Raw genomic sequence first — 11349 nt, forward strand, 5'->3', positions numbered from 1 at the left:
GAAGAAGGACAAGAAAAAAAAAAAAGCCTGAGAGGAAGACTATGAGCCTTCATCATGAAAGACCCCCAGAGGGAGCACCAGAGACTGATACGCATGCTCCAGTAGGAGGGTTCAAATTCCGGAACTAATTATAATAACTCCGTTGTTTGTTTTTTTTTAGAAATAGTAATGAATATGTATTAGTCTAGGAGCATAAAAAATCAGCATCTTGATGTAACGGGTGTGCGACCAGGTGGAGCGGAGACTCCCGGCGCACCCAGCGCTGTTTGCCAGCGCTGTTTGCTTACCTCTATTCTTTTAATAAATTGTAAACTTTGATTATAATCCTATTTTGGGACTGAGCTATTTATAACAACTTGGGGGCTCGTCCGGGATGGTTTTGGTTCCTGGATTTTAATCTAGGAGAGGCGCCCCCACCATTTGGTGGCTCCTGTCCGGAACCAATGCCATCTTGAACCTGAATAAAGGTAAGCAAAGATTTTGATTTTGTTATGAGCTCCCTTGCCGGCTGCAGCATTGTTTTTGCCCGTAATTCTGCGCGCGAAGATCTGAACGAAGACGACGGAGTCGTAAGCATTTAAGGCGTGTACCGTTCGGTTGGGTGGGATTCGGTTGCCTGTGTGTGTGTAAGAGTGTGACTGAGACGGAACGTAGTTCCGAAGCGAGTGCGGAGGTCTTCTAACCGATAAGCAAATACTGGGACGTTTGCATGCACAAACACATTGGGGTACAAAGGTGTTAAGTGATCATTTACTAAAACAATTTGGTTGCATTGTTTGTTTTTGAAATAGCAAAGCAAATTACACCACGTTGCTTAACTTGTCAGAAGATAAATAAGAAAGTGTTTTGACAAGCAGCCACGGGAGGGAGAAAAACAGCTTATAGGCCTTTCGAGAGGGTACAAGTTGGTTTCACTGAATTGCCCCAGGTAGGGAGGATAAGATATCTATTGGTAATAGTAGATCACTTAACGCAATGGGTAGAAGCTTATCCCGTAGCACGAGCTACGGCACAAATGGTGGCAAAAATTCTATTAGAACACCTGATACCTAAATACGGGATAATCCAGTACATTGATTCTGCTCAGGGCACACACTTTGCTTCTAAAATAATAAGATTATTCTGTCAGTCATTAGGTATTCAGTGGGAATATTCTAAGTGGTATTGGAATATTCTAAGTGGTATTCTTTATCTGCTAGATTATTTCCTCCGGTGTGGTAATCTAATTAGGTATTCAGTGGGAAAATTCTAAGGAGAATCTCCATCCTTTACTGGATGCGGGGGGGGAAACCTTGTTACAAAAGATGAGGAAAAGGCGGAGGTGCTTATGCCTTCTTTGCCTGTCTTTAGCGGCAATACCGGTTGTTCTCTGGCTACCCGGTACCCTGAGCTGGCAGAAGGGGATGGGGAGCTGAATGTGGCCCTCACTATCCACGAAGAAATGGTTGGTGACCTGGTATGGCACTTGGATGTGCGCAAGTCGATGGGGCCGGATGGGATCCACCCGAGGGTACTGAGAGAACTGGCAGAGGAGCTGGCCAAGCCGCTTACCATCATTTATCAACAGTCCTGGCTATCGGGGGAGGTCCCAGTTGACTGGCGGCTAGCAAATGTGACGCCCATCTACAAGAAGGGCCGTAGGGCAGACCCGGGGAACTATAGGCCTGTCAGTTTGACCTCAGTGCCAGGGAAGCTCATGGAGCAGATTATCTTGAGAGTCATCACGCGGCACTTGCAGGGCAAGCAGGCGATCAGGCCCAGTCAGCATGGGTTTATGAAAGGCAGGTCCTGCTTGACGAGCCTGATCTCCTTCTATGACAAAGTGACGCGCTTGGTGGATGAGGGAAAGGCTGTGGATGTGGTCTACCTTGACTTCAGCAAGGCTTTTGACACCGTTTCCCACAGCATTCTCCTCAGGAAACTGGCTGCTCTTGGCTTGGACTGGCGCACGCTTCGTTGGGTTAGAAACTGGCTGGATAGCCGGGCCCAAAGAGTCGTGGTAACTGGAGTCAAATCCAGTTGGAGGCCGGTTACTAGTGGCGTTCCCCAGGGCTCGGTGCTGGGGCCGGTCCTCTTTAATATCTTCATCGATGATCTGGATGAGGGCATTGAGGGTACCCTCAGTAAGTTCGCAGATGACACCAAGTTAGGTGCGTGTGTCGATCTGCTCGAGGGTAGGAAGGCTCTGCAGGAGGATCTGGATAGGCTGGACCGATGGGCTGAGGTCAACTGCATGAAGTTCAACAAGGCCAAGTGCCGGGTCCTGCACCTGGGGCGCAATAACCCCAAGCAGAGCTACAGGCTGGGAGAGGAATGGTTGGAAAGCTGCCAGGCGGAGAAGGACCTGGGAGTATTGGTTGATAGTCGGCTGAATATGAGCCAGCAGTGTGCTCAGGTGGCCGAGAAGGCCAACGGCATCCTGGCTTGTATAAGAAGCAGTGTGGCCAGCAGGGCTAGGGAAGTGATCGTCCCCCTGTACTCGGCTCTGGTGAGGCCGCACCTCGAGTACTGTGTTCGGTTTTGGGCCCCTCGCTCCAAGAAGGACATGGAGGTGCTTGAGCGAGTCCACAGAAGGGCGACGAAGCTGGTGAGGGGTCTGGAGAACAAGTCCTACGAGGAGCGGCTGAGGGAGCTGGGCTTGTTCAGCCTGGAGAAGAGGAGGCTCAGGGGCGACCTTATCGCTCTCTACAGGTACCTTAAAGGAGGCTGTAGCGAGGTGGGGGTTGGTCTGTTCTCCCACGTGCCTGGTGACAGGACGAGGAGGGGGAATGGGCTAAAGTTGCGCCAGGGGAGTTTTAGGTTGGATGTTAGGAAGAACTTCTTTACCGAAAGGGTTGTTAGACATTGGAACAGGCTGCCCAGGGAAGTGGTGGAGTCACCATCCCTGGAAGTCTTTAAAAGATGTTTAGATGTAGAGCTTAGGCATATGGTTTAGAGGGGACTGTTAGCGTTAGGTCAGAGGTTGGACTCGATGATCTTGAGGTCTCTTCCAACCTAGAAATTCTGTGATTCTGTGAATATCATACTCCATGGCACCCACAAAGCTCAGGGAAAGTAGAAAGATTGAATCAAACAACAAAAAAAAACCAACAATTGGCTAAATCAATGATCGAGACACAAATGCCCTGGATGAAATGCTTACCATTGGCACTTCGAAACATAAGAACTAAACCACACAGTGAGACTGGATTATCGCCATATGAAATGTTATATGGTATGCCTTATTCATAGGGAATGCCTCTGGGAAACAATGTAGTTGAGGATCGTAGTATCCAGAAATACATAATTACTGTTGGGAAAAGATTGCAAGAGCTAAGAGAAATTGGAGTGATGGCTCAGACACCACCTTTAGGATTTGCTATTCATAAGATACAACCAGGGGACAAGGTCTTAATAAAAACCTGGAGAGAAGAATCATTGCACCCCCGGTGGGAGGGACCGTACCTTGTTTCACTTACCACTGAAACAGCTGTGAGAACAGCAGAAAGGGGTTGGACCCATGCATCCAGAGTAAAAGGACCAATAAATACCAAAACTTGGAGGGTTGAGTCCGCTCCTGGGGAACTGAAATTAAAGCTAAAAAAGAACTAATGTTCTGGCAATAAGGCTCTGCATAAATTAAGGATGCCAGAAGAAGGGGACAAGCCTGAAGGGAAGAAAGGGAGAAGGCAAGACCGGGGCAGGACTCTCCACTGCGGTGTGTATGGTCTACCGAGGGAGGCAACCCCTATGGGTATTGACCGCCGAGTGAGAGGGCCTCGACCGGACTTCTCCCGCACTAAAGCCAGGTTGTCCCAGGAAAAAGAAACAAACAAGCAAGCAAAGATATATGTATATAATAAATAAGCTTTTTTTTTAACCTATTGTAATTAGTTTTCCAGGAGCTGGATCACCCTCAAAGGCTGAACAGTAACCCAAGCTCAAATAGATCCTGGAAGTGGGCCCAACCCCTTGATTGAAGGCATTTCTCACACCCCCACGATACCCCCTGGACGACGCAGAAGGATGTTATACTTCCTGGTACTATTTTTACAAGGGCAATTAAGCCATGGGAATAACTTTTTCATTCTGGGGGAGGAAGTGGCCAAGGCTTTTAACCTTAGCAATTGCTGGGTTTGTGGGGGACCAGGGGGAGCTGAAAGTTGGCCCTGGGTAGCTGGCCCGGTTGAACCTAAGGGGTGGGTTAGTAATTTGAGTGAAGTTCATAATGGTACACAATTCTGGAAAGGGGAAGAAGGCCCGTGGCAGTTGCACTCGTCAGAGAAAGGTATATACTGTTTAAACAGAACAGGAACAGTAAAGGTGGGAAAAAGCATTTGTAAATGGGCTCTATCTCCTGGATATGAATGTACTGATCCTGAATGTGGACCTAGAAACTGTACAGCAAGTAAAGGGAAATGGAATGCTACGCATGTCCAGCTGAAAAACGGGATTTGGCTGAAATGCTCATATAAGACGTTTTTTGGACCTGGATGTGAAGCCATGGCAAGAGCACAATCAAAGGGACAATTTGACGTTCAAATCCTGAGTTGTCAGCGTGATAACACCAGTAGGGAGCAGCATGTGGTAAAGAGTCTACCGCTGGAGGTGGCAAAATGAGAATGGGACACAAGTGTTCTTTAAACGTTTCTGGTCAGCTCGTAATATGACAAGTCGTGAAGGAGAACTTAGTCGTAATTGTGAGTGGGAATCTAGTGCGGGAGCTTGGAGGTGTATATACATGAGTACTAATGGGGCAAACATTGTAACAGGACCACTTGGTAATGAAAACACTTTGTATTTTCACGCCCCAAGGAATAAAAGAGAACGGGACGGTCCTTTTCCAAATGGGACGTGGGCTCATTATTGGGTGTGTGGCAAACAGGCCTATAAAAGGCTACCAAAGGACTGGTCAGGAATATGCTATGTGGGGTACATAAGACCCTTGTTCTTTTTATTGTCACAAATACAAGGAAATCACTTAGGAATAAAATTATATGATGATCTGAATAGAGAAAAACGATCTATTGATGCTTCCTTAGCCGGAGGTAGTGCTCAAAAACGGAGAGAAAATGAATGGCCCCCTGAAAGAATCATACAGTATTATGGACCGGCTACCCGGAACCCGAATGAGGTAATATCTGGAGCCCGAGAACCTCTTCATAATTTGAATCGAATAATTAGGTTGCAAGCTGTCCTCGAAATAATAAGCAATCAAACAGCGACAGCTTTGGATCTTTTAGCTGACCAGTCCGCCCAGATGAGGAATGCTATTTTTCAACATAGAATGGTTTTAGACTATTTACTAGCAGAAGGGGGGGGGGGGGTGTGGGAAACTAAATGATTCTAATTGTTGCTTACAAATTGACGATAATGGGAAAGTGGTTAAACAGATAACAAAAGAAATTAGAAAATTGGCCCACGTCCCAGCACAAACTTGGAAGGGTATGGATTGGGATTTATTTTCTTGGCTGCCTGGTGGACCATGGGTTAGAAGGATGTTATTTTTATTTTTATGTGCTGTAATGATGTTATTATTCATACCTTGTATGATACCTTGCTTTACATTATTGATGCGCCGGATGATAAATAGTACATTTGTAATGACTTCATTAAAAAAGGAAGTCAATTATGATGCTTAAGAATTGGACCCTCTGAGAACGGACTGATGAACTCCAGTTATTAATGACAAAAGTTGAAAAAGAGACACGAATTGAGGATATTAAAAAGAAGATAAGGGATTGTGAGGAATGTTTTAACAATGTGTGTCAATAGAGAGCTTGAAGGAAAATGTATTCGTATGTTCTTTCCTTGAAGTCTCTGATACCTGGGGGTTTCAGAACAACTGCTAACTGTTATGACTTCTGAATGGGACACTATGCAAGCCCCTGATATCTTGATATCTGGCCAGGAGATTAGGGAGAAGGGAAAAGCTGAAGGACGGCTAAAAGACAAAGCTTGCAGGGAACGCTGTGCAAGCTTTTGACATACAGCCAAGGAGTGCAAAGAAGAAGGACAAGAAAAAAAAAGCCTGAGAGGAAGACTATGAGCCTTCATCATGAAAGACCCCCAGAGGGAGCACCAGAGACTGATAGGCATGCTCCAGTAGGAGGGTTCAGATTCCGGAACTAATCATAATAACTCCGTTGTTTTTTTTTAGAAATAGTAATGAATACGTATTAGTCTAGGAGCATAAAAAAATCAGCATCTTGATGTAATGGGTGTGCGACTTGGTGGAGCGGAGACTCCCGGCGCACCCAGCACTCTTTGCTTACCTCTATTCTTTTAATAAATTGTAAACTTTGATTATAATCCTATTTTGGGACTGAGCTACTTATAACATGATCCAGCTACGTGGGCAGAAGACGGATCCTGGGGCTATAGGACCCCAATATATATGCTTAATAGAATAATTAGGTTAGAAGCTGTAATAGAAATAGTTGTAAATAAAACCAGAGATGCACTTGGATTAATTGCAAGGCAAAATACTAAGATGAGGACTGCTTTGTATCAAAATCGCTTAGCTTTGGATTATTTGCGCAAGAAGGAGAAGTCTGTGGAAAATTTAACCTTAGTAATTGCTGTTTTATAGATTGGTGATGAAGGTGTTTCTTCCTAGTAGCTGGTAGAATGCTATGTTTTGGCTTAGGATGAGAAGAGTGCTGATAACATGCTGATGTTTTAATTGTTGCAGAGCAGTGCTTAGGCCAAGCCAAGGGCGTTTCAGCTTCTCACTCTGTCCTGCCAGCGAGCAGGCTGGGGGTGCAGCAAGAGCTGGGAGGAGGGCCGGACTGCTCGGGGTTAGGCTGGGCATCGGACAGCGGGTGGTGAGCAATTGCATTGTGCATCACTTGTTTCATACACGTTATTATTAGTAATACTATTATCATAACGATTGTCTTTATTGTTATTGTTATTATTTATCTGTCTTTATCTCAACTCACGGGCTTCGCTTTCCCGTTTCTCTCCCCATCCCAGAGAGGGAGGGGAGAGGGTGAGCGAACGGCTGTGTGGTGTTTAGCTGCCGGCCGGGTTAAACCACAACAGAAGGAAAAGCTGTAAATGAACTTGTAAAAGAAACGAAGAAAATTGCACATGCCCCAGTTCAAACTCGCAATGGAATCGAGCTAGGAGGATTATGGGGGGGGGGAGGGGGGGCTTTATGGGTGTTGATTGGCTTACTAAAAGTGGGATGGTTGTACTGGGGGGATATGTGGAGGATTTTAATAATTCCATGTTTTACCAGACCAATACACTCGGTTATACAAGGAATGCAAATACCTGCGGTACCTGTTGTGGGAATAGAAATGTTGTTTTTGCAGAGTTCCGTTGTTTAGAGGGAAGGAACGTGGTACTGAGATATGCTTGCAGTGATAAGAAAGCTTAGCAGGCGACCTCGTAAAATGCAGACAACCGGACTCCTTAGGACAATTAGGTGAAAATGGCGGTGTCAAGTCAGATAAGTGAAGAAACATTACCACATCAGATAGGTTGTGAACCTGGATTACCCCCTCAGTGGGGAAACAGGGGAGGGTCCTGTCATCAAAAAGCGTATAAACTGTGTTTTGGAACTAGTAGGCGCGCTCTCCTGCTTGTGGGGCGCCCGCCATTGCAATCAATCGCGAGTAAATTACTACTTCGCTGAGATCCTCGCCTGAGCCTAAGCTATCGGCTACGGAGCGTTTCTCACCCTCCCTTCCAACCCAAGCCACGCTCTGATTCTATGAGCGGAGCGCCTGTTCTGTGGAGCTCGTTTCCCAGCCGTGCAGGGCCCAGATTCCCTCCGCGGAGCCGCCCAGCCCGTTTTCGGGCGCCCACTTCCTCCCTCCCGGTCGGCTCCCTCCGCGCCCCGAGGGCACGCGACCTCCCTGAGCGCCGATAAGCACCGGGTCGACGGGAGCGGAGCCGCCGAGAGGGCGGGGACAAGGGAAGAGGGCAGGCGAGGCAGCCAATCGAGGCGCGGGGGCGGTCGGCGGCGATCTGTCGGCCCAATGAGCGCCGCGGAGGGCCGGGCCGAGTGCGGGAAGTGAGGGGGCGTTGTACCGAGCGGGCGCCGTCATGGCCGACGGGATTGTTAGGGCGCAGGCCGCCTGGCCCGGTGGCGGCGCTGCCGCTGCTTTCGGAGAGGTCGCCTGCAAGGGCAAGGAGGTCCCCGCCAACGTTCTCCGTGAGGATGAGCGGTCGTGGACGAGGAGGTAGCCGCGGCGTTGTTGTGCGAGTCTTTCCTTCCTTTCCCTCGGCCGCTCGCAGGCCCTCTGAAACGAGGGCCCGTCGCGGGTCCCGGGAGTGCGGCAGGGCGGGTGGTGGCCTTGCTGCGGGAGGGAGGGAGGGAGGGACGGTCGGTCGGTCGGTCGGTCGGGGTCTCTCCGGCTCGTGGCGCTCTCTACTGCAGCGCCTCTAAAACGCCGCGCTTCTTCGGTGCCTGCCCCCGGGGTGCCACGGCGCGTACTGGGTCGCCGGCGCAGTCGGTCTCCTTGGGGGTTCGGACTGTATGCATATAGGCAGTGAGCATCGCAGTAGTGACCGTAATCAGTCGTTTCTGCGCTGGTGATAGCGTTGCAGAGACGCCCCGGCTCGGCTGTGCTAGGCTTTGGTTATGGCACCACCCCCACCGCGCACACGAGCGCACGCTCTCTCCAAAGTGGCTTGTGAAAGGGAAGAATTGCAGCTTTTCCTAGCTTTCTTAAACGCCTAGAAACCAGTCAATCCCGCAGGCTGCGAGAGCTTCCCAGCTCTCATTTCCGTGCTGGAGGTGGGCCGTGATAAGAGCATGCTGGCAAGGTTCACTGATGCTGGTGCGCCGCAACGTGCTAGGAGCTAAGTGAGCAGCTGCGGAGAGTTATGAAAAAGTTGCAGATGTTATCTGCAAGGTGCTAACTTTAAGTTAGTGTCCAGCCTAACCGTTGTTGCTGTTCTTAAATTTGAAATGCTAAAGATAGGACAGTTAGGGATTTCCTCTGCTTCTGACGGCAGGGTTTATCTGCAGCGTGGAAAACAGGCCCTTAGTGAAAGGGGCTGCGTTGCCCGCTCTGCGTGCTGACTCGTAGAATGGTTAGGCTTGGAAGGCACCCTTAAAGATCATCTAGCCCAACCCGCCTGCCGCGGTCAGGGACGTGTTTCACTAGATCGGGTTGCTCAAAGCGTTGACGCGTTGCTTGGAACAGCGCTTTCTTAATAGGTCTCGGTAATGTTGCAGCTGCCGCCCGTTTGGAGTACTGGAAGCGTTCAACTGCTCTCCGGAAACCGTGCTTGCGGTAGCGCCCTGCCTTTACCAAAGGGCGCGTTTCCTGTCTCCTTCGTGTTGAAGGCTGCGCGAGAAGTCTGTGTGTGTGTGCGCGTGCGCGCATCTGTTTTGACTCGGCCGTACTGGCTGCAGCAACGTATGTAACCTGAACGCTGTGCTTGATTGGAGAACCAGGCCGTTAACTTGAGTCTGATGAGTGACTTGAGAGCAGACAACCTACTCTGACCGCTCTTAGTGCGACACGTTTCCTGGAGGACGAATTAGTTGCAGTTTCTCGCTTGGTCTTAACTTGAGGCGGGGGGAGGGGGCGGGGGGCTTAGAACCACTTCTGGAGCGTAGTTGGCTCTAGCGAATGGTCTTGAATTTGCTTAGCTCACTGTACCGAAGGCCTGTTTCACGGTTGAGCGATGTTATAGGGAGGAGCGTGAGGAAGGCTTATAATTCTCGATTGTCGTGCAGTGAAAGGCGATGGTGAGTAAGAAGTACAAAGCATCTGTGGAATCGAGTCTTATCGGCGGTGTTTCAGTCGCATCTAAAACACATAAAAATAGCGGAAGTCGCTAACCTGAAGTACTCGGCTGTCTCGCTGCCCCCGTCACCTTGCGCGCTGGATCCTGCTTCTGGTGCCGTATGCAGTTTCTGTCTGCTGGTGATTTGGGGAGTTCCCTCGCAATTAGTTGCGAGTTGATGGTTTCCTACAGGTCGGTGGTATTCGTGTTTCGAAGGTGATGCCTTGGCCTCGGTCTGGAGGTGTCTGACGTCGGGCCGGCCGTAACGGGCTAATTTGGAACGTTCCTTCCCCTGAGTAGGTGGCGTTCTCGAGGACGGAGAGTTAATACGGCCTCAGCCGGATTACTCCAGGTTCTTTGAAGATGCCTTCCTGCTTCTGGCCGAGGCAATATTTGGACGTAACCGAAGGACGGTTAGCCATTGTTTGCCGCTTGTGTGTCTTGTGCGTAGAAGGTAGAGAACTTTGCCTATTCAAAGCTCGCTTAAGAAGAATGGCTGTTTTGTCGTGCGCGTTTGGGGCGCCTGATAATCTGCTTCGGTAGGGCGAGTTCAGTGGGGCATAGTGATTTGCTTAAGCTGTTGCCTTTCTCTGAAGCCGACTACGTTTTAACTGTTTACTCTTCCTCCAGTGCCTTGCGTTCCGTGATAGTTCGCCTCAGGCTCCAGTGTTTTTTCCTAGTCCTTCCTGAGAAGGTAGTTGTCCGGTTATGTGAAGCAGAAGATTCTGGCGGACCCGTGAGTACTGTGGGAGCTTTCTGTTCGCTAGGCTGGCTGTACCTGTAACTGGTTTGTAACTTCCTAGACTCTTTCCCGTCCCCTCTTTTCCTCTGGATGTTGCAGAGGGGCGCACAGTAGGCTATTTGGGGTTGTCCGATGCTGTAGTCTTTCGCCTCTAGCTTGTAATGGAGCTGAGCTTTTTGACTGAGAGCAGTGATATAAAGCGATGCTCGTCTCCAGCTACGCGCTTGCAGTGCAAAAAGCAGCGTTGTTCCGACGTGCGGTCTGATGCCCGTTTTCACGCTTTCCGGACAGCGGGGGTGGTGCCTTGACTATGCAGAAGAGGGCTTGGGGTTTGGTCAGGTCAGAGGCGAGGAAAGGGAAAGCTGGTTGAGCGGCGCTTGGGTGTTTGTTTCGCTGTTAGCTATGCAAGTCAAGTTCCAAGGCTCTGTGAGCTCACGCAAGAGAAAAGGCACCGTGAAGCTTTTATTTTCCGCCAGAGCGGCTTACGTTGCCCGAAGCTATGACGGGGGCTTTAAGCCCCGAGACAAATTCAGCTTCTGTGACTGTTTTGTAGTCTGTTACTGTCTAGAGGGTAATTCAAAGAGCAGCGGTTGAATTGTGAAGGATTAGCTAACCGTGTTCTGTGGGTGGTTCTCTGCTCGCGTTCATTCTGTGCGTCGTGGCGCAGCACGTTAGGTGACGTTATTTCCTTTTTCCAGCTTCTTGGGCGTTTCGTGGTTGTTGGCAAGAAGTGTGCTGCTAACCTGGACCTGACCAATGGATTCCGGATGGCTGTGAATGCCCACCCTCGGGCCCTTCAGACTATCGCCGCCGAATAGGTTTCATATGTTGCCCATCAGTCTAGCCCCTGTTAATGTTTGATTTATTATTTTTTT

The sequence above is a fragment of the Anas platyrhynchos genome, chromosome W, assembly GCF_047663525.1.
Source record: "Anas platyrhynchos isolate ZD024472 breed Pekin duck chromosome W, IASCAAS_PekinDuck_T2T, whole genome shotgun sequence".
Lineage (NCBI taxonomy): Eukaryota > Metazoa > Chordata > Aves > Anseriformes > Anatidae > Anas > Anas platyrhynchos.